The 26,677-nt window shown below is 41.3% G+C and overlaps 1 long non-coding RNA gene across 2 annotated transcripts in view; it reads left to right on the forward strand.

The window, feature by feature from the left end:
- Positions 1–6,538: 6,538 nt before the first annotated feature.
- LOC111266164 (uncharacterized) overlaps positions 6,539–26,677 on the forward strand; it is a 24,031-nt gene continuing 3,892 nt past the window's right edge. The window contains exons 1-2 of one of the 2 annotated variants that reach the window (XR_015313323.1): positions 6,539–6,825; positions 25,115–25,202. This is a non-coding gene — a long non-coding RNA (uncharacterized LOC111266164). Of the gene's footprint in view, positions 6,826–10,397; positions 11,805–25,114; positions 25,203–26,677 lie in introns of those variants that run through there. The other variant, XR_002683913.2, reaches the window with a different exon arrangement.

The following is a 26,677-nucleotide window of genomic DNA, read 5'->3' on the forward strand; positions in this document are numbered from 1 at the left end:
CAGAAGAGGACAACTATACATTCGTTTAAATAAGAATCCTTCCGGAGCTCTTAAAAATAACAGGTTAATACCTGCTTTACTCACACACTGCGGACCTTCGTGGTCTGTGATGATTCCTGATGACGCGTGACTTGGCCTGGCTATTTTTGTGCGTGACTCAATTTCCTAGTAATAAAATCGAGTCGTCTAGAAAAATTTAGATAGCAAAAGTGAGGAAAAACATATAAATAGGGTCAATATAAGGATTTGTTATACGTTGAACTGCACGTCTTTTACTATTTCGCGTTTTCATTGAGAATTCCTCAACATACGGACCGCTCGACCATTGCGATAACACACAAAACCGCTAGGATTCTCTAAGTATTTTCATCAAATCTTAAGGAAGCGGCACGTATATTTTTTTTGCATCGATTTTCCTTTAATCATGTATTTATTATAGACTTGTTCATGAGTATGTTTAAAAGAAGTCCGCAATGCGCTCTAGCAAGTTATCTACGGGTCCTCTAAGCGTTGAATGGGAACAGCTACGTTTACAACTGCCCGTGTAGGTGGAATGTAATCGATTCGAATGCAAAGAAAGACAGATGAAAGCGGCGAAGACGTAAGGCAGCTTTACGTGCGATTTTAACAGATGCCCCACAGGGCATTTCCAATAGAGCTCTGAGTGAAACTCTTTTTCCAAGCGGTGTTTTCCCCCTTGCCGTTCAAGCCTAGTTTTAAGCCAGTTCTATAGCACGCTTTAGAAAATCGGTGCGAGTGTTGACGAGGTGTAGCGAGCCACTATGCCCTAGCGGTAACGTCTGGACCTTCGTTAAATCAGTGATCTTGCCAGGAAGACAAGACAAGATAAAGTACACTTTATTTTACGAACCTTCGTTTTCTCTTTTGAGGGTGTTATAATTATTAGTTAATATATATAACAGTATCTAAATATTTTCAGGCAGAACCAAAAGAAAAGACTCGTAGAAAAAGATTTCTTGTCAAACCTCTCACTTCGACCAAGCTTGTATGAAGTTACGTAACTGACAGAATACCGCCTATGTTCCTCGAGCTGCTAGCAAATATGCCGAAAAGCAATTATGAGCGCATACAATTGTAAGTAAATCAAAATGAACCTATAAACTAATCCTATAAATTGAAAGGTAATAAAGTCAAACACTTAGCTCTCGAAAATATGAACAGCGATAATTAGATACGGCTATTTTTTTTTACGTTTATGAACCAAATTTTGATTTTATATGTCAGACGTAGTGATCCTGATTAAAGGAAACTCCATTATGGATTCAATACTCTAACAAGTGAAATAAAGTATGGGTTATTTCATTTCTCAGAGTCTACATATATAGATAATGTATGCATTATTTACTGAGTTTATATCATCATGGGTCCCAACCAGCCGTCTGCATGATTCGCTTACAAAAATTAAGCAGATTACGCTTGTATATTCATTTAAGACCATCTGCAAAGCTATCAGCGACTAGCAGACTATCGGACGAAACAAAAGTCCAGAATGGGCATGACATCAGAGAGGCCAGACATCACCATAAAATGCCTTTGTCCTGGCTTGCCTATGTATATCAATTGCTCTCAACGAAATTTCTCCCATAAGCGCTTTTCCGTCGTCAGTGATTTGCTTTGTACCCTAATATATTCGCACTCGGTTAGTATTTAGATGGGGCTACCGAGACTTTTACCGGGATCTTTATTTCCTGGCTTATAGGTATTTCTCTCAAACCCCTCTGTGTTTCTCGGTAAAAATGGTTCGGTTGAACTCGTCCAGCGTTGTGCCAGTGGCTAAAATACAATTCTCATCGTTCTGTTCTGTTTCAGAAGTGGCGTAAACCGACACGGCGGAATCGTTGGCTTTGAAAGAGGCTCGAGATAGACTTGAGCCCTGGACGCGAGAACCGGAATGGGATTAAGGGTAGGGTCTATACGAAGGTGCTGGTAGGAAGCCGGATGCAAGGTATGGCCAGGACGACAGCTCGCCATTATTGTCCAATCGCTGGCTAATTCCGGTCAAAGGACACCGACGGAACCGTATGGGCGAAGCATTTGGAAAGGCCAGATGGAATGAATACAATGTATGGACAGAAGATTGACGCCAAAGCCAAAAAAGGGTGGTCGATCTCGACTCGATTCTAGCTTCTACCAAAAAGAAGCCCACTGGGAAGAATTGTAAGCTAGGTCAACATTGTTATCAGGCTCTTGTTAATATTATTCCGATATCATCGTCGATACAGTAATTCTGTTGTAACTAGTTCTTCGTATCCGCAGCGTATCATGTGAACTAGGGTCCCCTAAGGGAATTCTGATCCACAGGGGCTTTCTGCTCCTGTACCTCTCGTTCGATGTATCTTGCCGGCTAGATAAAACGTTTCTCTACCTATCTAGATTTGAGTGTGATTTGAAACGATACAAGAGAAGAGGCTCGACAAACAGCGTAGAAAAAAGGGACGTACTCGACAAGCGGTCCCGCATACCGCACACAGCCGACGTGGTGTTTGCATTGAATGTAGTTGTTAGTGCGATGCTGTGTTCCTAGCAGAACGGTACTTTTAGGGGCGACTAGTGAGCATTGAGCTCTCGACATTGTGACTGTCTTGCTCTCAGCCAATGTATCTATATACATGACTGCGCCTAGATTCACATTTGTCGCCACCGGCTCTCACCCGAGCAAACGGAGTACGACGGTCTATGCCTCTTTTTTCTTTTTCGTTCTAATATGCAATGAGAGCTCGGTGAAAGCTCACGAGACCACGCTAGTTCCTTCAGATTCCAAACTCCACATATGTCTTTTCTTCCGGAACACCGCCAGGCCCATCTTGGTGTCTACTCTTTCCCTTTCCCCCGTTCCTCGACGAATTTTCCTTCTTCTTCTCTTATTTTCGTCTGCTACTAGCGCATTCTTTGTGTTCGTCTACCCGACTCGACGAACACATCCGTGCGCGATTCGTGTGCAGTTCGCCTCGTTCATATGCAAATCAAGACGAACACAGCTTGTCAGACTGAGAAATACAACTACAGCACGAGCCACTCCACTCAGACCTGTGGCTGCTAGTTTCGACGCTGCTTCCGCCCATCTATAACATGTACTACCCAGTGGAAATAACAGTTCGAGGCTTCCCACGTCCGTACTACGTACCACGACCGCTGCAGACTGTAACGGTGACAATATCTGTTAGCTCAGCTCTGCGCCGATAGAAAATCAGTGAACCACCGAGAACGGTCGAATCGAAGGGGTAGATTGTCCAAGACGGTTGGAGTCCACCAAGCGTGTTATGGATGGCCAATGAGAAACAGGAAAATAAGGCTATTAAGAATAAACCGGACGCGTTGTTTGTCTGATTGTATGGCCCATGCTGAGAAGTAACTCTCAAACGAACTCGAAATTCAGACATGTCAATGAGCGAGTGGCGGTGCTATTATTGTTTATGATTCTAACGACGACGACTTTCAAAGAAACGGAAACAATAGTTAAGGATAGAAAATTATTCTAACATGGTTAGTTAGGTTATTGTAGGTATTTCCAATGAGTCACTATGATGGCTTGTTTACCTGTTAAACTTGGGAAGCACGTGATGGTCTAAGTTTGAATCCGAGTGTAGACAAATTTCGTTTCCTTGTAAGAACCAGCTGTTTGATCAACGGCGGTACCTGACGTGAAACTGAAGTTATTTTAGCCTCTTTAGCGCCGACTCTTTAGAGAAATAGAGGAACTTGAGTAAATAGATGTAAGTTTCTGCCTTGATGTCTGTTTTGCATGAATCGAAAAGCGCCACATGACCACAGTTGCTATCTGAAGCTAGTGCTCTCAAATAAAATCTTTACTTTTTTTTAAAATTCACTTAAATTTTTTTTTAATTTAGACTTTAATGTTCTATTTAAACAGATAACTCTTACAGAATCTTGTCATTGTACGCTGAATCGCATCATTGTTTCACAATGCATGCCCATTAAAATATACCTTGTGGCGCTTAATTTTTTAAGCGTAGCGTCGAAAAAGCAAAAACAGACATCTTCCTTATGTTTAGACTTGGCATTTTCATTTAGTCTGCAATAAAGGCAAAATATTTAACCTTCTTTAAACAAATGTTCAAGCTTAGCTCTGTTTAAATCGTTATTTACCTATTAAACCGCACCATAAGAATATATTCATTGCAGCGACTGACAATAACAATAATCCTATTTTTAAAAGACCCTATGTGTTCTGGACTATGTTCAGCACGCTCGTAAGACATTTGAGAATGCGCAATTTTTTTGTAGGGAAAATGCTTTCCTTTGGTCTTCGTCTCCTCCGTCCGGTCCGCCTCACATTCGGAATAGACTCGGTCAAGAAAGAGGGTTCAACCCAAAAGGCTCCCAACGGATACAAACGCCGTAACCGTACAGTACCTGCGCAGCTTGCAGACATTATGAGACCCACCGATGGGGCAGTCGCATTCCATTTATAACGTCATCAATGACGCTGCTTGGAATTCTCCTATTGTACAATATGTGCTGCTCTCGCTTCAGAACACTACGATGGCTGGACAGGAGGTAGAGGTATCGGAAATTCGATTTGTCTTTTCAGGAAGTTTGAAAAACCAGCGAAGTAGAGAAGGGAGCACAGTGGCCACTGATGACTATTCCAGAGTTTCAAAGGAGTAATAACACGCAGCCTAGTAGTAGGTATTGAAGAGGGCATTAAGGTTTTAAGGAGCATCACGCACTGGTAGTGGTCAAAGGTCGTAAGCAGCGGCGTCTATATATATTCGGCTTAATTTGTGTGGGCTAAAATGGTTGTGTATGGATGTTTCCGATCCCAGTGATAGTGCAGTAGTAACGTGCTTGCCTATTGCTAAACTCAAAAGCACGAAATAAACTGGGCTTTAGGTTTGAAACCAGCCGGGCGTAGACAGGTGCACGATACCTTTTGTGCTGGAAGAAGTCGTCAGGCGCCTGAAGCTAAGGCAGTAAGATTGTTAGAAAGCCCTGAATATTCTTCATGTTGATAAGTACAGTAGCAGTAAAGTTCAAGGTGAGAACCTTTTAAGGGGGGAGAGCGTCTATTATAATTTCAAACTAACAACAGTGAGACGAGTTCAGTTAAGGAAACGAAAAAAGTCGAATTAACAAATAACAAAACTATACTCTATAGATCCAGCGAGAAGCCCGCCTTATGCAATATTTAAATTACGAAGCAACCGACTTTAGATAAGAAACATGTGAGAAACAAATCGTCGACTAGTGTAAGTGTTTTTAGCACCACTGGATGGTTGAAACAACATTTGCGCTTAATAAAATCCACTTGTATAGAGCTCTCTGAAGTAATACCCATTACCCAAAATCATCGCAATTTTCCTTTAAACTTCTTGAAATCCCGTTAAGTCCGCGGTCGCACCGACCAATGCCCATTGCACTTCGTTGTCAGGAATAGGGACGCAGTATTGCACGTGCATGTGTGTACACAACGACGTCCTACTGACGTTTTGCCATGTATCTTGTTCCGTTACTAAATGAATGAAACCTTTGCCGATGTATACAACTTCATTCTCGATATTTGTCGCGTCAGTAACTCTCAATACATCTTGAAGATTGTTAGTCGTTTCGAAAATAGAATCGGCTGCTACACTTAATCTTCTCAGTCATATTGACCATGCATGACTAAATACATCTTTACGAAACAAATGATTGTCTGCAATTTATTTCAGGAAAGCGTGAATGTGGTTCGTTTACATTCGCGCATTGAAAAAAAAAAAGCTAATCCACCTAGTAAGACGTTTCAAGTAGATAGTATGAAAAATTTTCATCTAGCTGTCTACGTAAACGTAAGAACGACTTTCCCCACTGCCGATTTGCAAAAACCTACTTACCCACCCATATCCGTGCACGCTGAACTATGGGTACGGCGTATTGAAGTAAACGGCAACAAAGTCTGGTATCTTATCTATATTTCACATGTCAGCATTTCCTATTTTAGTGTAGAAGGAAAAAAGTATGAAGGAATCTGCCGAATGGCCCTGACGACAAAGGCTATCGATGGCAAAGCCGATCGAAAGATTGGATTAGTCTCTCGAAGTGTCCGCGTATACGCAGTTGTTTTTCTGTGTGAATTGGCGTAATTTGGAGATTTATCGAGTGTAAGTACGTTTGTGTATATTAGATTTGCATAAGGGGCAAACAGCCCACTCTGCCCGTTTGTGCAAGCGTGCTTATCCAAAACTCTTTGCGGGTCGTGAAACAGGGAGAGATAGAAGGAGCTTGACGGGCAGCATTTTTCGAACGTCTGCCGCGACACTCAAGCTGTTAACACTAGATTTGACTACTCTGTTTCGAAACCATCAGAGCCGCAGTGGTTGACGATTGATTAATTAGCCCGTCAAGAGCTGAAGGCGAGGGGGAAAGAGCATATCCAAAGATTATTGTAGAGCCAAATCACGGTGCGGTCGTACGACTGTGACTAAGATTCTGAGCACATTAAATGTGATGAAATGTCGCGGTACCAGGCATCGTTTCACATGAACAGTAACATTTAATGGGTCGTTTATTCAGTTTTGGGTGATCGCCATCGAGATGCGCGACAGTTCGAGAATATTCAAAAGAGCAACACTGAATCAGGTCCCGCCATTGATATATGTGCTTAGATAGAGAGACTATTCAATAATACGATTAACAAATAACGATACGTGTGATATTGGATTATGTGATAGAGTGCAAAATCATTGGCAAACAAGTTTTGTTCCGTTTGTTTATCTGAGATTTTGTATAGTAGCGCTGTTCATGTGTGAGCGAACAAGCTTTTAAGATCAACTCTTCGGTATAGTATTTAAGAACCTACCCTCAGTAAGTTTCTTGCTAGATTTATTCGGGCCGTCGCCAACGGACCTATGAAACCTATCGTGATTATCTGTCATAATAATCATTTACCTTGTTATTTAATTTAATTTATCTAATAATAATCATAAACGAGCGTGCGTCATAACGGCGATTAAGCGAGGAAAATACCGACTGAGAATACGGAGGATATAAATGAATTATCGACATGTATAGTAAGTATACCGTTGGAAACACGCGAATGACGAGTCTGTCGAGTTGCGTTACAGAGAAAGATAGCGATTTGCTAGTCAAATTAAAGAAGACGCATAAGCGGCATGATACAATTTGAAGTGTTAGTGGCCGAAAAGCTCCTCCTTTGAGGTGCCAGTATCGAGGTTGACTAAGCCATCTGCGATCCACGGAAGCGCCGATAGAATTGATAGTGTCGATTAGCATGCCCTGGGGACACGAACACGCATAGCACGCTTTTCTATAGTACCAATCTAACTTCTATCGGCATCATGGGGTAGGAATGGAGGCACACGGCGAAGTAAGACTTTGAATATTCTATCTTTCTTTAAAATTTTTTTACTTTAAAATAAAAATTTCTTCGGGGAACAACCATAACTAACCGAATTTCGAGCTCAGTGTATTGAGTGGGCTGGAAACGTTCGAGTCAAACGAGAGCTTCCCCCTTTTCTACGTCCTGCCGCGAGAGGGGTTAAGAAATGGGTAGCTATGATCCGTTCAATGGGAAGGAAAGTTTTCTGTACCCGCATGTTTGCCAATTTATATCGAAATTAAATGCATCCTGTAGTTGTCGTCCACTTCGTCCCGTTTACAACGGAACAAAAAAAAGACCAGAGATATTATGAATTACGAAAGCAGTTATACCGCTTCGAATCTCGAATTTGATAATTGGATTTGAAGTTGTAGGAAAATTGCTGGCCATATTTCTGTCTACAACGACAATCGGACCATGACAAAGCCATCTGTCATAGTTTAAAGAATTCTTCAAAAACAATTCCTTGTCTATCACTTCTCTGCCGGAAGACTGTACAAAAACTTAACTTACAAGAAATCACATAGGTAGGATACCGGTTCAAGCTTTTTTTGTTTTAACTAATAATCTTTCTCTCTCCCGATATATATATATATGTAGGGCGAGGAGGAGAGATAATCTCAGCGTAGCTCCATCTTACTATAGACGATAAAAGACTAGATAATAAACATATTAGGTGTACTTGTTTAGCTTCATAACATCTTGTCCGTGGGGCATGCCCTGCGCTTACTTAGCATGGGAAAGCTGAAGCAAAAATTTGAATATTGATTAGGCTTTCAGAGATTGCCGAGAGAAAACCATAATAGCTCGCTACGCTAGTAGGCTAGCCTCAAACGTGTTTATTGCTAAAAATCGGACTTGTTTGAAATCCGTTGACTCAGACCTAAGTCACTAAGTTCCTCGAAATGATCTTGGTAAACGACAAGGCATGATCTCCTACGCTTACCTGAAATGCACAGAAGGCGACTATTAGATTATTTGAACTTCGTCAACAAATACAGCTCCCTTTAGGTTCTCTCGCTGAAGCTCAGTATGTTAACTAAAATAGATAAAAATCTGCTCATTTGCCTTTTAAAAGGTATCCCTAGATGAACTAAAAAGTTGCTTTGTTCGAAAATATAAGTGGATAATATGGAAATAAATTTAAATGATTATTATTATTGTAAGGCTTACTGCTATTCTTCTATATAGTTCTTTAGCTTAATTGGTTGTGATTTTTCTTGCACCGTTTCTTTTCTATACAATTAAAAGCACGACAGCACGTTGTTATTATCCTATGTTATTCTAGAGTTTTTTTTTTTACTAAAAATACTATTAATCGAACCGGTCTTTTCTCCCGTCAGCTTTTCCTGTTGTCGGACCGACGCACTTTTTGTATCCCGATGATATTTTTATGTAGCTATGGTTCTCTTATGACAAGCTCTCAACAAGTCAATGGGACATCTTAGATGGATTTCTGTCTATCCGCATTGATCCATTTTTCAGCGTTGTTCAAGGGGAACGTCTCCTAGAATAGTTGTGAAAGATTTAAAACAACTACATAGATGATCCGTAAAAATTCTACTCTCCTTGATATTATATCCGCTATCTTCGATAACGTCTGTCATTGCAGCGTCTAATGACACAAAGTGGACGGTTCCTGAAATTTTCAAAAAATCGGGTCCAATCTTCAATACATTATGTATTGATTCGATCTATTTCTGTACATTTCAATTATAACAAAACTTGGGTTCAGTATGGTTATGATCAAGGTATATAATAATAATAATATAGAAAAAAGTTCTAACACAGAGATTTTATTACGGTGGTAAAAATGTTTAAGTTATTTATTTCATATTTTCATTATGCAGACAAAATTAGTATTCTTAAAGACTCCCCGATAATCCTCCCTAAGATGAGCATTTCGACACTCGACCTTGGACATGTTTACAGAAACGCAATCGTAACCCAAGCTGAAACTGGGAAATTTATTACAAGTCTAGATATACCTATTAAATGGATAAGGCACCAGCGTGAATTTTTTTGAAATTGGCTCAATTAAGTTCTTTAATAGCAGAAGCAAGCAGTGCACATTTACCTTACTTTTGTGCGGGGAAGCTTTGCTGGTTTCGTGTTATGGTGGCGAGCTCAGATAGTTACTACTTTGTATAAATTTTAACTTTCTAATGTAACATCGACACGTCTCTAACTTTCAACAGGATAATTTTGTATAACCAAGTTTTAATGGTGGAATTATATTAAATACCTAAGGTATTTTATCAAACCTTTAAACTGATCTATAAAGAAGCAAAAGCTATATAAACATATATGACAAGTTACATTAGAGTCTCGCATTTGTCGTACGATATATTGTTGTTATTGACAACGTATCACATGAATTTGCTTTTAAGGGAAATTTCAACTGTTTGATTCATACGATACGTTCCTTGGACAAAATAATATTATTGACATCTCATGATCATAGATCAGAATCTACCGTGAATATTGATTTATACCTGAATCAGATCAGACAGAAGTCTGCATATCAGAAGTTTGGCAAAGGACGATCCGTGCATTGCTATTTTTTCCCTATTTTCTGAAACGAACGTGTTTTTTCATAGGCATCTAAGCACGGCCAGACCTACTCACCTTTATAGTTCATTTGATGAGGCTCAGCGATCTGCCTGTATAAAAACGAAACCGTACTTTAATGGCGTAGGTCACAATAGTACTTACTGCACCCCTATCCTTGTTGCTACTCCTTTTGAGGCCTAGAATAATTTCGAAATTTTTTAGATTCCTCGAACGGAAGTAGTACTCCCCTTTTAAATTTTTGTTTGCTCATTTCTATCTCAACAAAATTGTCTTTTTACGTCACTCCTCGATAGATTCAAATCTATGACCAATGGCGCTTCTGATTGTAGTGCGAGCTATACTCCACTCTACTCGACTGCGCTCGTTTCAAAAAACTCCTCGTTCAAATAGCGCACGCTATCTGTTTCATTTGACGCGCATAATACCTACTTCTTCTACGGTTTTTTTTATCTTTATCATATAGGTATAATACTGATCGTATCCAATAGCCGCGTGGAGTTACACATGAGGTCGCCACCCTTATTGTCACACCAGATTCGCAGTTCCGATACGAAAGACCTCGTTCGGCTTCCCATGCCAGGTGATGATTTATCTTGCCGTTTTCATATCGCTGCTATTCTGGCCGCCAACACGATCGTTCTCCACATATCGTAGAATTCAAGATGGCATCTTAGCGTATATGAGGACCGCCTCAACAGACATAGTCTTACGCGCATGTTGTCTCTCTCGAACTAATCGCTACTTGTAAATAGATGCATGCAAAATTCGGCTTGAGACAGAGTGAGTGTGAGTCTGTCATAAACAATCATAACTTTTAGCCTAGCTAACTTAACGGCAAGTAACTAAAAAGCGTCGCTTCCTCTACCTGTCGTGTCTTCACAGAGCTTTTCAGAAAAAAATAAATGTATTTTGTATTTTTATTGAGTAACTGATCTTTTCCTGCACGAAATGATTAGTGGCCCATGTAGTTCTACCTCCGGCTTGAATAACCCTACTTTGTGGGGCTGTATTGGTTTATGACGTGACTATCTTCACTCACTGTTTTCTCGAAAATTAATCAAACATCGTGAGCCAAATTGGGCCACATCATAAAAAATGCTTTACAAAATATACTGGCACTTCCGTGGCGGCCGGTTGTTTTGAACGATAGCATTAAGTAAATTTAGCCCCACGCTAATCTATACATACATACATATATATATCTGCGGACACGAAACAGCAACCCTGTCATACGTAATATCAGTGTGTCGATTTTAGACTTTGGGCAAATGTCAGCCGTTATCCTATTATAATGCACTAGAAAAACTCCCACAGGCATTGGAAACCTCTTAGGCTACTCCAAATCGACAGGATACAACGTCACAAATGAATAGTCGATTGCAGAAGAGACAAAAGCGCAGCGAAACAGAAGGTCGACGCCAAAAAAAGAACAGCGTGAACCGATCGCTGCCGTCCAAAAACCCATTTCTAAAGATCGTTCCGTTTCAACCAGAGCGTTAATAAGGAAAGTCGGAAGAGGAAATAAGGACAAGACTTTAGGTGTACGTCATACGCCATACAAACGCCCTCTGATGACAATTCAGCCGACGTTTTTTTGCTACTTAGTTTCCCTGAAAGTTAAGCAACGGATAGTTTTCGATGTTCTCCGAGCTAGAAACTCTCGATCTTTAATGCAAAAATATACCTAACGAATGATTGCTGGTTCGTTTACGATCCTGAGGATATACATTTGTCTAATGAGTACTAATCATCTACTAATGAGTAGAAATAAATTTTCGGCCAAAGATCCATGTTCTGACTCTGTCAGAGACAGATAGAGTAGATCTCTTAAATAAACGCATCAGAAAAAATCATCCACACGTTCTATAAATTTTTGTGTAATCATTGATGGCCGAAATGTCCCATCGACTATGCATGAAGCATTTTCCTGGGCAACAGTCCCACAAGCAAGATAACGTCGATTCGTCGCCCGCTTGTGCATCTGTCAATACCGGAGCCATAGAATTGCAAAAAAAAGAACATTTGAAACAAGCGTGTCAGATGTTTAGGTTCTCAATTAATGTTGCAATTGAAAAAAAAGAAAAGCATCGATGTCAAAGATCAGACTTCTAGCACTTGCAAAAATTCGTTGAAGTATATGTTTTTACTTAGAAAAATTTACAGGGCGGAAAGGTCTATTGATAGTCTAAAAGAAAACCACTTGACGGTTTGGGGGTTTCTGCATGACACCTGTCGTGTTTGCATTAGCATAGAACAGAGTAGAAAAAAAACAGTGACGTGAAAACTCCCATATTGTTAAAACGCTGTTATCTATTCTGTGTATACAAAGCATGTCATGGCACATACTGCAACTCTGTTATTCGGATGTAGGAAATTATATTTATATAGTATATGAAATTAATATTATATTCGAAAGTCAAATTGATGGGCACGAAACACTTTAAAAACTGAGAGTAATACTAAATAACGATTCTGATAATAGAATTGAAATATTACAAACCGTGCTACAAACAGCATGATATTATGCGTGCTGTATGTGGTATATAATGTTGTCCAATGATTTGTTGTTATTATAAAAAGATCGCTGGCTTACGTGCAAAAACTTCCGAAGTAAATTAGGTCGATTAGTAAGCCAAGGGTAAGCACTACGACGGTGCTTCTCTTTCGGTACTCAACATATCTTTACGATGTTTCAAATGCCATATCAGCTTTACCAACAGGCACTGACTGGCCAACAGAAAATCTCCTGTTCAAGTTCCTGCTGGTAACATACGTGGACCGCCTAAACACCAGGCGAAATAACGGTGCAATTCCAGAAGAGCTGACCAGGTCTCTGCATTGTATAAGCTTCACGGCATGTGATCGTTTGGTGGTCTAGTGCTTTTATTACGTCCGAAGACTAATGAGCAATACGGTAACCGCGAGTATAGTTTGATAATACCCGAAACAGATCTTGTGTGGTCTTGCAGAACCTACGTTGAGAGTACGTACCGCAGTTCTATTAATATTCTCTAAACAGATCTTTTAAGTACTATATATATATATGGATTCTGCTAATCGTATGTATTTTATTAAATGTGCCGCTAGTTTCTGATAGAGCGTTCCTCTTCATGCCATTTATATCCTATATAAATTTTAGATTTATGAATGAAACCAGCTATAACGATAACTGATCAGCGCTCATCCACTAGCGTATCCGACACACTTATATAAGCTAACAATAGCACAACTGCAATAGTAACAAATTATTTAACGGATATTATGAATTTCATCGGCTACTAGTTTATGTATTTCTTTTCAGTATAGTTATCGTAAAACTCAGCGTGATCGCTTAGTGTTAAGTGCGCTTGCCTTAGCGGCACGGTCGACTTGTTTTTCATCTCTCTCTCTCTCTCTCTCTCTCTCTCTCTCTCACACACACACACACACACGCACACACTCACTCCCCGCTCTCTCTCTCTCTCTCTCGTTTTCGTTGCATCCGAGCGTTGATTATTTTCCGAATGGTGCGTAAAACTGACCAGGCTAACAAATCGGGAAGCTAGAAAGTATTAGTTACTTGGAAACAATTGGTTGACTGAACAACCAAACTACATGAATGCTATACTATGGCAATGGAAAGATTACTTCTAGCTTTCCAAAATTAAAAAAAAAATCCCGTACGAGTCTGCCAGTCGTCGTTTGCAGTTCTAGAGAAGATAGAAGGACGAAAAAGGTTGAGCGAGCTTCACAGGACCAGACTGAGTTAGAAGCTGCCACAAATCGCTTCCTCGATTTATATGACTAAAGCGAAAATCTTTTTAGGAGAGCGGGGCTCTTTTTGGACGAACTGGAGGAAGGTGACGTACTGCTGGTTGGTGAATTCGATGAAAGGGAATGATTGCCTTTGCAATCGGTCAGAAAGGCGTTTGCTGTTGCCATACCACACAGTGACCCACCGTAGCCGACCAATAGCCTCGTCTTTTTTCAATTGTCACTTGAAATAGATATCGTTTGCGATGGTATTCTGTCTTTGCTGCCATTACTGAAAATGAAGAGGCCTTTACGTGCTTTTTGTCCTTTTTCGCTTTCCGGATCGGTCAAAGGTTTCGCCCTTTCACTAAACGATGCGATCCCCAGTTCGCCACCAGTGCCAGAGCCCAACAGTTCAATTAAGCTATGTGCGATCTCATCAGCAGCTTTTGGCCGGGAATATTTTCGATGGCATAAAAAAATGAATGAAAATGAAACAAATCCGATGCTTTTGGGCCACTCGTCAATAGGTAGAGTTACCAAGAAGATCATTTCTAGGAGCCTGGTAATTGTAATCGACAGAGTTTTAATTATAAGGGCTGCTGTTATGGTACTTTTTTTTCTATCTATCTTTTTACCTATCAGTATACGCGTCAATATTTCTTCATATGTTAATATGATGTCACTGTATATAATAATAATATCTTACTATAGCAGAACTGATCGCATTTGACGCGATGCTCAATAGCAGCTTCGGACGAAAAATTCGAAATGTCCGTGCTGTTGTCTTAAGCACTTAAAAAACCGACAAAGGTTATCGGTTTAAAGATACCAGAGCTATATTTCTTCAATCTACCTATTGAATTCAGCCTCTTTTTTCGCTGGGGTCGCCGTTATCGATATCACTAAGATTCGATGCTAAATCAAACGTGTTTTTAAGCTGTACAGCTGGTTAATGTCGTTGCGAAACAGTGTTCTGGATGGCTGACTTCCAGCATCACAACAAAGTGTGTCTACCTCCGCTTTTGAACCTAGACTATGTTACTTACTTTCAAGTTTGATAGGCGATGAAATTAAGCGTTATTGCGGAGACTCGAAGAACATTGAAGCTCGAACCTAAATGGCAGTGAACATCGTTTGCTGAGAATAACCTTCATCGCTGCTTTCAATAACTCTTCCTTTCTGTATAGGTCACTCCATAAACTATAAGTGTACTGCTGATCTAATATTTACGTTATTTAAATAACGCGGGACCCACTGGGCCGAATGTGTAATCCGCTAAATTTGGGACGAATAGGTAAAATATTAATACGTCATCTAAGTATACGAATGACCGATGCGCACTTGGTCGTCTGGACACCAAAAATTGAGAAGAGAAATGCTTCACCTGACTCACGAAGACGCCTTCTCATGGATCCCAAACCTACTTTCGGCTCTTGCTACTACATAACACGCCTACTATAATGTCAAGGCTGATTGCTGTTCGCCGGCAAACATGCTTGATTTGCGTTCTCACACGGACCACGTACTTCGTCTGTAATAGCAGCCGAAGCAGTAGCAGGCAAGGAAGAAGAAGATGAAGTGTCAACAACAAAACTCCTATGGCTTCTACAACGTTACCGCTGTAACAGAATCAGCCTTGTACATAACCAACCTTCTTCGCGGCTTATATCTATGGCTTTTACGTGCCACCGCCGTTTGAACCTGCCTCGGCAATGAGGCTTAAAAGGAGATGAAGTGAGGCCAACGTCCACTTACACTACAACGATGGGGAAAAGTAGCAGCCACCACCGTTGAACGAGGAATCGCCGAGATGAACCGAATCTTTTAGGTGACTCTTCTTGTACACGGTGAGTGGTAAGCGTTTTTAACTGGGAACTTTTGGCAGGCCCGGATGAACCTGTGGGCCGCCACGGCAAAGCTACAAGTTTCGAGCCTCTACGAAAATGATCACTGCCTTCGTTCGGACGATCGGATAGATATTTGGAAAAGTGTGGTGAGAAAGCGCCGTCCAACTGGCTGTTTTATCAACGTGCAGCCATGTACCTCAGCTGAACTTCGAACCGGTGCTCGACGACGCCACTAGTACTTGTAAAAAGCATTTTTCTTGCCGCAGGCAGTGACGGCTTGATGTGATAAAGGATCGGTATAAAGTGTGTTTAGGAGCGGAATGTATTGTCGAGGACAGCACGTGGGGCGGGGTTTACGATACAGCCTTGTCGTTTATCGTAGTCCAACTTTCTGTTGAAAATATCAGCATTTTCGTAAACCCAAATCTGTGGGTAGTAAAGTGGCTTTAAGCTTCACTTCAAGATTTAAGTGATAGTATAGTAATTGACAAATGTGGGTCAATACGACATATAATACGGGTCTTGGGTAGTAAATCTTAAATTATCATCTATACGGCCCGTCTCCATGGATTTTTTCATGTACCTACAAGCTTGGTTTTCGAGCCATGCTATTTTTTTTTAGAAGTTGTCGGCAGTTTTTCAGTTCTCCACGGCCTCTAATTTTCCAATATTGCCAATAGCTTGTTGTAGTCGCCAAGTATGCATATGCATGTATATAGATACATATCTTCGGCCCCAAAAATTCTAAACCAATAATTTGTAGCTATTCTACTATCTGTTTCGGCTTGGCCACAACTAAACTTATTGTGGCTTCGTTTTTGTTCAGAAGATAGTATCGCCTTGTTGCGTTAGCTTGTAGTGTCCGGGAATTGAGGGCATCGCTAAATTACGCTAAATTGCCTCGAAAAATAGAATTTGATCTCTGCTCGCACGGTCCACTTAACTTTTATTAGCTGCTTATAAGCCGAGACCCACGTTGCAGCTTCATATTCAACGCGAAACGTGCCAAGCCTCACCTCATCGAGCTCTCACCCGTTCCTCTACTGGGACCTAGAGCCCAGTCGAAAATCCAAGCTGGTTTTTTTCCACGCTTATGCCATCATACACATGGAACGAAGTAACGCATGTCTAGAAGCGTACTCTAGAGCCATCTTGGGGATTAACGAGGCGATGAGAAAATATGAACCCAAAGAGGATGGCGCCTCCTACCATTGTTGCAAGGACGAACTAGCCTCGACGATCATTAACGACACAGCTAACGAGACCCGGGAGACAGTATAACCATAGTTTCGAACGGACAGGGTACTTAAAGGGACTGCACTGTATTCAGAGGCCATGGAGACCAGTATTCACTACGCAAAGCTATAAACTGACTGCTAGCTTGCTTCGAGGCTTTGAGACTATTTACAAGTTCGGGCCACTAGTTGCTCCGTGGATAAATAAGAACTACTCGCAGAACAAAACTTGAACTCCACTGAAAACCGACGGAGTCCAGACCAGTCAGCCAACCCAGAGCATTATTAAAAGCATCATACTGGTCAATACAAGTGCTTTTAGCTAACCGTAATTTGTGCTTTAGTCCTATCTGTTTATAAAAAAAAAAAGAAAAAAAAAGAACATATTTAATTGAATGACTACGTGCATACACAACTTGCAAAAACGAAAGGCAGCTCAATGTTAGTACGTCCACTAGCGAAACACGGCATGCCCCGGGAACAATTCTTTCACAGTAATGTATAGGATACATATTTAAGCCCATATATTTACTTAATTCGCTGTAGCAATTAATCCGTTTTTCAGCGTATTTTGGGGCTAGAATTCATTAAGCTTCTCCTTGTTTCAATGTTTCATCGTTCTCCGTACAAAAAATAGCTATCATCACTTGAAACCACTCAAGAAAAACACCTTTTTACAATGATTTCAGATCAGTAAATCCGGCCACAAAGGTCGTTTTGCGTCACTGTTTTACCTTTGAGATTTACTCTGTTTTAGCTCATGGCTAGCAATTCCGGGATGCCATTTTTAGTCGACGGTAATACTACAATAGTAGCAAAACGTTAGTGCCTATGCGCATACAACACAACCTGGGCAAACGCCAAACTCAGGATGTCAAAAATTCCTACCAATGATTCACGATCGCCACGAGCCCTCCTTGACGAGATTTCTCGATGTCAATTTGGGGGACGCTTCTTTCGTTTGCTTGCGAGGTTCTGTTCAACCAGTGCCACCTGCTCTTCAAGATTCGGTAGCCGGGGGTCGGCAGCAACGGTCCTGCCTTTAGTTCGTTGTTGGCAAGTACGAAGAAAATCGCATTCTAGATGCACTCCACAGGACAGAGGTATGGGGGCCCCAAAGCGTCGGAAAGAGTAAATGTAACGCGTTGGTGACCTGCCTTAGCTGAGGCGTTGGTGACCTTCGCTGAGAAAAGTGATGAAGAAAAGGATTTGCCGAAATCGACAAGCAGAATTGGTCGACCTTTTGGCTATAGGAAACCTGACTTGAAGAACGCGCAAGTAACGGTATAAACATATTATTAAGTGCTGCGTATTAAACAACCAAAGTCAACGGTGCCAGAGACTGAAAAGTAAACCATGCCGCAAACAAAATGATTGAGACTTTCGAGGTTATTCATGTTACAATCTCCATCATATCGTCCCCCAGATACGCAAATTTGACAGCAGTGCTGTGGTACAATATTTCTGCAGTTCAATGCTATCATTAGAGGCGGAAACTTTTTGCGCCCTACCAAATAACACAGTCACGTAAAAATGTGAACCTTCGATTTACACCTTTACACTTCGCTCAGACATTAGGAATACCGTATAAACGCTTATGCTCAATTCACACTACTGGACTGACGCGCTTGTTCGAAACATAACTTATCCTTCCACAACAAACACACGCCACAACACAACCCACTAAGTTTAACAATAAAATAAAACGATAATTACGCAGACAAAAACATCAAACAGAGAAACAAGCGCGAGACATTTACGCCGTATATTTGGAAGATATAGAGAGTGTCAGATGTGATACAATCCGTCCTGCGTGTACACGTACGATTAAAGCCAGGTCAGTCGAACATTTCAGATTGTATTTCGCCTATTTATCCCGTATCTTAAAGCCAAAGACGACAGTTACGGTGTACGGTAACTAAGTCACCCATTTGCATCGAGATTTAAATGTGAGATAGCAATTACATACACAGGTATGGACGTGCCAACATTCGAATGTGGCGTCATCCTGCGTTGCAGACGACGCGGATCCTACTTCATATAGGGGAGACTGTAAGAGTCTTTAGCTGCTTTCCGCCATCGATGACCTAGGCCGCTGCCAAGCGTTTGTTGACAAAGCTCACTCCCATTCATTCCCAAGTCCCCTCTTCCTCCGCCTTTCTGCAGTTGGCTAGTCTTCACACTTTCGCCTTTCCTTGCAATTACATAGTGACTATAATTACAAGATAATATTACAAAATGGCAAAAGCGATACGATCGTACGAAGTTGTGCTGCTATATGGGCACCTGAATTATTTCTGAACTGCGTATGATGCAAGAGTGGCATCCTAGTTGAGTGCCGACACGATAGCCGGATTTCATGGTTCATAGTCTAACATATTTGCGCAACGGTGGCTGGAGCGCTCGAGCAGGTCAAGCCCAGTCACCAGAGTTGTCGGTCGATCTAAAAAGCGGGCAAAAGTCGGAGCGAGGGCAGTTGAACTCGAAAAAAAAATGACTTGAAAACAGCGAGCAAGTGAGGTAGCGGAGTGGCGAAGTGACTTTGCTACAGGCGCAGCATAACATAACTTATAACAGTGAGTGTATTAGTTATCTGTATAGTAAGTTAAATTAAATCATTAACGCACTTACATATGTAACGTATAGAATGGCTTTCGGTTCTTATACGTTTGAAGGATAATCTCCGATACGCGTTGATCTTTGGCCTTTCGGAATTCAGCACGATTCCATACTAATTTCGTATGCATTTAGCCGTTTTCTAGAGGTTTGAATATCTATAAAATCTGACCCTAATAACAGCTTGTAAATTCATTAATTGTAGTCGCCCCAATGCTCTCCTCGTCTTTCTTTTATAACTGGTCCTGATATTCATGACGGCACTGGCCACTGCCGATTTTCTATCGCAAATTTAATTGTTGATCGTCCGCTGGAGGTCATTGAAAGCTAGATTCGAGCTTGACTGAGTCTACACGTATTGACCGTAGGCTTATGGATCGACGGCTTAATTAGGGAAAGGTTGACAATTTTTATACCGTTGCAGTTGCAGATTCTGGCGATATCTGAAATGGACGATCGTGAATACCTGCGAGTCTAACGGCCCGCTTACCAATCAACCTAGTTTATATGGCATTATAAGGGGCTAGTAAAAAATGGAGATTCTCTATTTATTTGTACAACTGTTATGTTGTCAGCTCTTACTACAAAATGTACCGGTGGCAAATAGCAAAGTGAAACGTATACAGGATCGTTCTCGACCTTCACGTGAGCCTCTTCCTAAACGGTGTCATAATCGGATAACTTCCTATAATTTTCATTTCACCTGTCATGCCTTTGGCAGTAAATTCTACCACCGTACTACTTCTACGAGTGTTTAGCGGCTCGTAGAACTGAAGTTCAATAATAGTTCGATGACAGATACCGAAATTTTATGTCCGATACTGAGGTGATGTATTGTTTGAGACGATTAAAAGTTTTGATTTGCCTAACGGCTGCAGGTGACAAAAGGCAACAACGGTACAGGAAGTAGATTATGTACGCTGCCTTTGCTACCACTGCTAATACAATATACACATTCCCAAGGAGGTCCCTGTCCATTAGAGGCGTTACCGTCGTCGACGCAACGTATCCATGCTGCGGTTCTGTTCGCTCGTTATCTTTATCGTAGCTGATTGTGCTGTGTATACTAAATACGTACACATGAACGGCGAGTACACTTCGTACGTGCTCGTGACCCTGATACTCACGCCTATATTAGTAACGTTCCACTGTAGCAACGAACAGACTCAATAGCAACGGTGGTTTGAGGCAGCAGAAACAGGAACCGCTTCGACAGCCACAAAGGCGCCACTAGTGCGGTTTTTAGTTCTGTTGGGATAAATGATTAATTTGTTTTTACATATCGACGCGTGAACAATGGTTAGGGCACTGATTCGTATATTGTTCTATTCGTGCGTAGTGATAGGCTTGTCGCTGCCACCTGCCACTTTCCGGCAGCTCCAGTCAGGACAAATTGGGTCAAATCGGGTTGAATCTGCTCAGGCCTGAGCTTAAGGAGTTACCGCTCCAGCCAGCGCCTTCGCCGTAAACGTCATGTGAGATATAATAGTATATACATAACCTATGTATTGGCTGCGTAGACGTGTACATGGATAATAATCGGACTTGCAGATACGACTTATTTTGGTTTCGAAGACACAAAGACTCACTGTACACTGTACCGCCTCCCTACAATTTCTTTTTTTTCTCATACAATCCAAATTATGGCATTTATTTCGCATTGAAGTAGCTTTTCAAGGAGTTGGGCGGCTCAACTGATGCATGGTAATAGTACCGCTAGGAGGAAACGCGCCAGCTTATCTATGCCTAGAAACGCCTTACTGATGGAAACACTGATGGAGAATAGAATATGCAGTTGTTTTTAAGCGCGCCAGAACTGAAGGAAGCATTTGTGGATGTCTTCCTTTTTGTTTTTTAATAAAATGTCGGTTTTTTTAATGGTGTACAATGAGAGTGATATATAATAATAGGATGCTATTTAGACTGTTAGCTCGAAGTCGAGTCGTTGACGGCATGTAAACATTCACTAAGTATATATATATATATATATATATATATATAGCCGATGCTGGTATTAGTCAGACAGTAGCTAGTAGTTATGTTAGGCCTATCTTAAATGCTCAAAAGCCTGCAGTTTCTGCCTTTTGGGCACAACTGCCTTTTGTTCTAGTGAAGCTAAAACAAGCCATACTGTGATTTCTACAATTTGCCCTGAGTTATGTAAAGCAGTCGGCGCGGTTAACAGTTAGGAATGCGCTGACTTCTTTGAAGTGTATTAGGAACATAGGCTAATAATAACTCAATTAAAACTAATGATACACAAATATAAACATGTGGAGATAAAGAAAGTTATCATAACTATACAAAATGTTAAGTAGGTCCATGTTCTATAGCAGGATAGCATTGCGTAAGCTTAAGACAGTTAATTAGTCCTGACGAGTGTAACACTGACATGAATGAGAGTGAAGGCTTCCTAAACAAATCTACGGGACACAACCCTCTGAGAAGGCCAGTTTGAGATCTCAATGCACGCGAACCTTTAGACCTAGACGAGCCTATCATACGGCGTCAGCTGTCCCTAATGGCCATCATAAGTATCTATGCAATTCGTGAAGATTCACTCATATCAAACGAAACGACGCAATCGGTAAAGGCTCAGAAATAGTCTACCAACATAGTACTTATTCACTGGTCGCGGGTGCAAAAGAGGATTCGAACGTATGGAATCAAAGTGCCAGGTATTTCTTCAAGTGTCTGCTGGGGGATGCAATTTAGATAGGCGCCTCAGAGGTCATTTCGCATAAATGCGAATTTGTAATTTTATTCGTTTTCCTAACGTCCCCATCCTTCAGGCTATACAAACAAGATCCGCTGAACGTCTACACAAAAGTGTGCCTTATGCTGCTCCAAAATGAAGTCCTTAGCTTTCATTCTGAGGAGAAAGCTAGGCCAGATACTTCTGTTGGGCACGGTCCGAAGTGTCCCTATCTTCATATTACATCCTATAACAGCTGTTCTTTAGCAAATCCAAAATATACTACATTAAAGAGAGAAATCAACTAGTTACGTCTTCTTCATCAGTGTATTACGATTCTCTATAGCTAACAAACGAATTATGAGTACTTTACCTACTAGCCATATTCTACGGGCATCGATAGCACAATTTCTACCATCTTTTTTAGCAGTTTTCAATAGCTGAGCAGTGCTTACCACCTGTTCGTTAAGCTTCTCAAGGCCGAACGTTCGTACAGACGGTACTGTACACGCTGACAGGCCAATCGCGGCTTAGGAGCATTGGTAAGGGGTGTACAGATCTGTTCGGTTCCTGGGATCTTCTACCTGCATTACGGACAGAGGAGCCTGTGCGAATACACGCTGTTCACAATAGATCCCATGGTTCAAGCCCAAGGCGATGCCGCTTTGCCCAGACACGGACCGGCACACCCTCGCATCGCTTGCACATCAGATAGCCACTTCTGCCTCTGCCAATGAGCGCACAGACGTATATACACAACTGATCGAGCTAATTAATGAACCTTAATCTAATTATCGTCTTTGCACGACTAAGAGGTAAGTGAGTAAAAGGGAACAGGCGCGCGAGGAGACCGAAGTTCCGGCACGGTCCTTCGTGGATACATGCACCGTGGTTAGCTTGTCGTGGCCCCACAACTCGCGCTGCGGCGTCTACTGGGCACCGAAAAGCCTTGTACTAAGACGAAGTTGACGAGGAGCGCCCACGCGAATACTTTAAATAAATTAGAAGTACACGAGGCATTATGTCTTCGGTGTGTGCGTTTAAGACGTGCAGAGCGTTCGTAATTCATTTGATCCTTTGGGGCTCGAGAACTTACAGCCCTTATAGTAACCGGTAGAGGTATGGAGGTGTCCGAGGGAAGCGGGACAAAGGAGAGGGGTCGAATGACTCCATTACGGTTGTGCCCAGTGTCCGCTGAGTTGTTCCTTTAGTCATAGTTGTGGTGGGATCTAGTAAAACACCAAAGCAGAGGCCAGAAATTTAAAAAAGAAGGTTGCAGAGCAGGAGGGCTGAAGAGTCGGTACAGCGATTAAAAACACTCTACTGCTTTTAATCCAAACAAACGACGCGCTGATGAAGATCTCACTATGTTAGGTGGTTTTGACAATGAAGAAATGGCTGATGATCGAATCGGGTTTCATGTGCATTGGCCAACACTCGAGCGTAGCTTCATAGTGCCGCCACACGCTATCAAGTATAGTATGATATGGGAAAAATCAGAGATGAAGAAAAAAAATCAAAAGAGGATATTAGAGCCGGATATAGCTCCGTAAGTACATGCAAAATTCAACATGAGTAACTTAACTATCTAGAAAAGGAGTATTGTTTATAGCAGCACAACGATATATAGAAGTAAAAAAAAAAAAAAAAAAAAAATTTTTGTATGAGATGATTAGACAGTGGCCTAGTACATGTTTATGGTATTATGTGAATTCAATTTCCTTGTTCGGGTGACTCATTCTGCCTTCGTAGACCTCGCATTAACTTTACGATTTGAAGCAGGTGGACAAAGCCTGCTTAATGGTGGTTTTTCTCTCCAATTATGCGAACGTCGGTAGAGCTTAACGACTGTGACCACCTCTCGAAGTAGGTCTAAAATAGTTGCATCCATGATAGCAGGTTGGGGACTTTTAGATGGAGGCGGGAGTTCTGAAATATGAGGGGGTCCTCTGTTTCCGCATTCATGACAGACGGTAGAGTGGAGCGGCTTTAAATTAAACCGAGTGGAGCCTATTATTGTGTCGCGCAAAAGGCTAAAAAGAAAAAATGACACGGAAGTAACAAATTCAGAATAGTGAATAAGAGTGGTAGTAGCGGACCCGGAAAGGATCATGCAAAACATTCAAATGGACCGATTAGAAGAGTGGACAATAGTGTAATACTCGTACGTTTATTCTATTTGAGAAATCTTCATTCATGAAATTGTGCAGGAGATCAAACATTTCACCGGATCACGTCGAAAAGAAGCTACACTTTGCATAAGCCATTGTTGAACATATGTGAAATTGAAATTTATTATTTATTTATCATCTTGCGCGAGATGCCGAATATCGTTAACGATTGGTTCACTTGTATCCGACTTGCGTATGGCTGAAAACAAACACATCTTAAAAAATCCTCTCACACAACTTTGAGTCTAAGCAGAGAAAACGTTTCCCTGCCCCTCACAAAAAAGCAGCACTTCAGATAAGCTTGTTCCGCATTCAGTGGCACGATGATCGCGCCGTTGTAAGCAACGCTGACTAAGGTGGATACCCTTTCCTTTTGTCTCAGATATCCTCGAATCTTTGCTCGAATCGTTCCATTTGCGTTGAATTACTTTCTTCTAGCAGTTTCTTGTCCCGCAAACACTAGCCCATGCATACCCGTTCGCATACAACTATGCAAGTACCATTAAGTTTACTTCTGCTGTAATGTTTGCCTCCTGTTTTTGTCCGTTGAAGAAGTTCGCATACACGCATTTCTCGGACATTCTCCCTACCGTGTCCCTGTGACTTTAATAAATCTAGAGGTCATAGCAGCTGTAATAGGGTTTTGCGGTCGGCCTGTTTAGGGATTAGAGATATCGCCTCTGATTTAGTCCGAGACTGGTTCCCTTTACTGCAGTTTCACTCTTTTTAAATCTCGTGTTATTTGCCGTGTTACTATTTACTACCATCGCTACTGTTACTCTGTGGTCTGTGCTTTTACTACGAACCTTTTTATTTTAGCCATTGGATAACAGCTGTTGTGTAAGCATCTTATGTTGCTAACATCGTTTGCATTGGTGTAGGGTTGTGTCTGCTTCGCACTTTGGGGTTGGTGACGGTACCTCGCTCAGTTCTCTTCGGCACAGCCGCTGCCATCGTTCGGAGCATTATGTAAGTTTTCATTGAAATTTTCTAATGTCTACTAGCTGTCTTCTAATGTCTACTTCTTGCCTATAAACAGGTGGGTATTATTTCGGTGAGATCTCGGAATTTTGTTTAGCAGCAATGGTCAGAGAAGCGCGTTGGCGCTGATGGTTGATCGGTCGGTTTAGAAAGAAGCTTTTCTTCTTTTCGCTTGATCCACTAGTCTATGTTTGGTCTTTGCGTTCTGGCAGTCCATATTAGTGCTAAACCATCTACAGGACGTGCTTGGAAAGAAACAACGACAAATAAAGCAGGACAGGTAAGGCATATAGTAACATCGGAACAAATGGTCAACTGTGAGTTGGAACGGTTCGGTGGATTCGTGCAGGACAGGCGGCATCATGGGTTTTAGCGTTGTTACATCGCTTGGCACGAGGTACAAACAAAAACTTAGTAGGATTTTTTTAGGCAGGGAAGGAGTATGTGGGCAGTGACAGCTAATGGAATAAGGTCTAAGACGTATAGCGAAAAATTAATTATATTAAAATCCTTGAATATGTTTTCTATAAATTTGCCTCTGTTTCTAGAAAACGACATTGAAACCAGAGTGGTTTTAGTACTTCAATAAAGAATCAGATACTTCTCTTCATTGTCACCGACGTACCAATCAAAATTGAGCGTGTTAAACAATTTCCAGAACCGGCCGCAATGGTCGTCGTAACGTGTACATACGAATATGTATAAACAACGTATATAAAAAAAGAACGGGTGCATTTGGATAGAAACTCAAATAACGGCATCTATTTCCATATTATTCACTCTACATATCCAACTATATAACACAAGTTAATGGTATAGAAGGGTAAGATCGGGAATAGCTACGTTATGAGTGGATCTGCACGCTCGCTAGTCGGAATATTTTAAATAAAGGTTCAATCAGAAGTGTATTTTTGTTTCGATCAGATTCACGCTCACGTGCTTCTTTCGGATTGAAGAACGTGAAGCAGATTTAACGTAGGGAAAGCAGCAACAGTAACAGCGTTCACAGAAGTCAATAGTCAACTTATTAAAGACGAAATTTAAATATTTCTACATTTGTATCGCACATGAGGACCGCTGTTGTCCAACCAACTTGGATATTATGACAATTAATAGATATTACGCTTACTATAATCCATAGTTAATTACAATTTTAGCAAATATAATATTCATAACAATAATGTACCGGTAAACTCGGCCCACGGAGCTTTCGTGATTTTCCGTTTTGCTTCGTCAGCGAGATAATCCATATTGCGTCAAATCCAAACTTCGGAATAGATGAAACAGCGTTGAATAAGGCCATTAATCAAGCAGGTGCCTGACGGATGAGATCGTAAGCCGCTCGGTTGGCCGGCAGACTTCGAACGTCGATGCCTAACTGGACAAGTGTTCCAACGGTATGAGCTGTTAAGCGCTCGGAAGAGCTCAAGCCCCACGAAATGATAATCAGGTTCTGCGATCTG

The sequence above is a fragment of the Varroa jacobsoni genome, unplaced genomic scaffold (assembly GCF_002532875.2).
Source record: "Varroa jacobsoni isolate VJ856 unplaced genomic scaffold, vjacob_1.0 scaffold_1061, whole genome shotgun sequence".
NCBI classification, from domain to species: domain Eukaryota; kingdom Metazoa; phylum Arthropoda; class Arachnida; order Mesostigmata; family Varroidae; genus Varroa; species Varroa jacobsoni.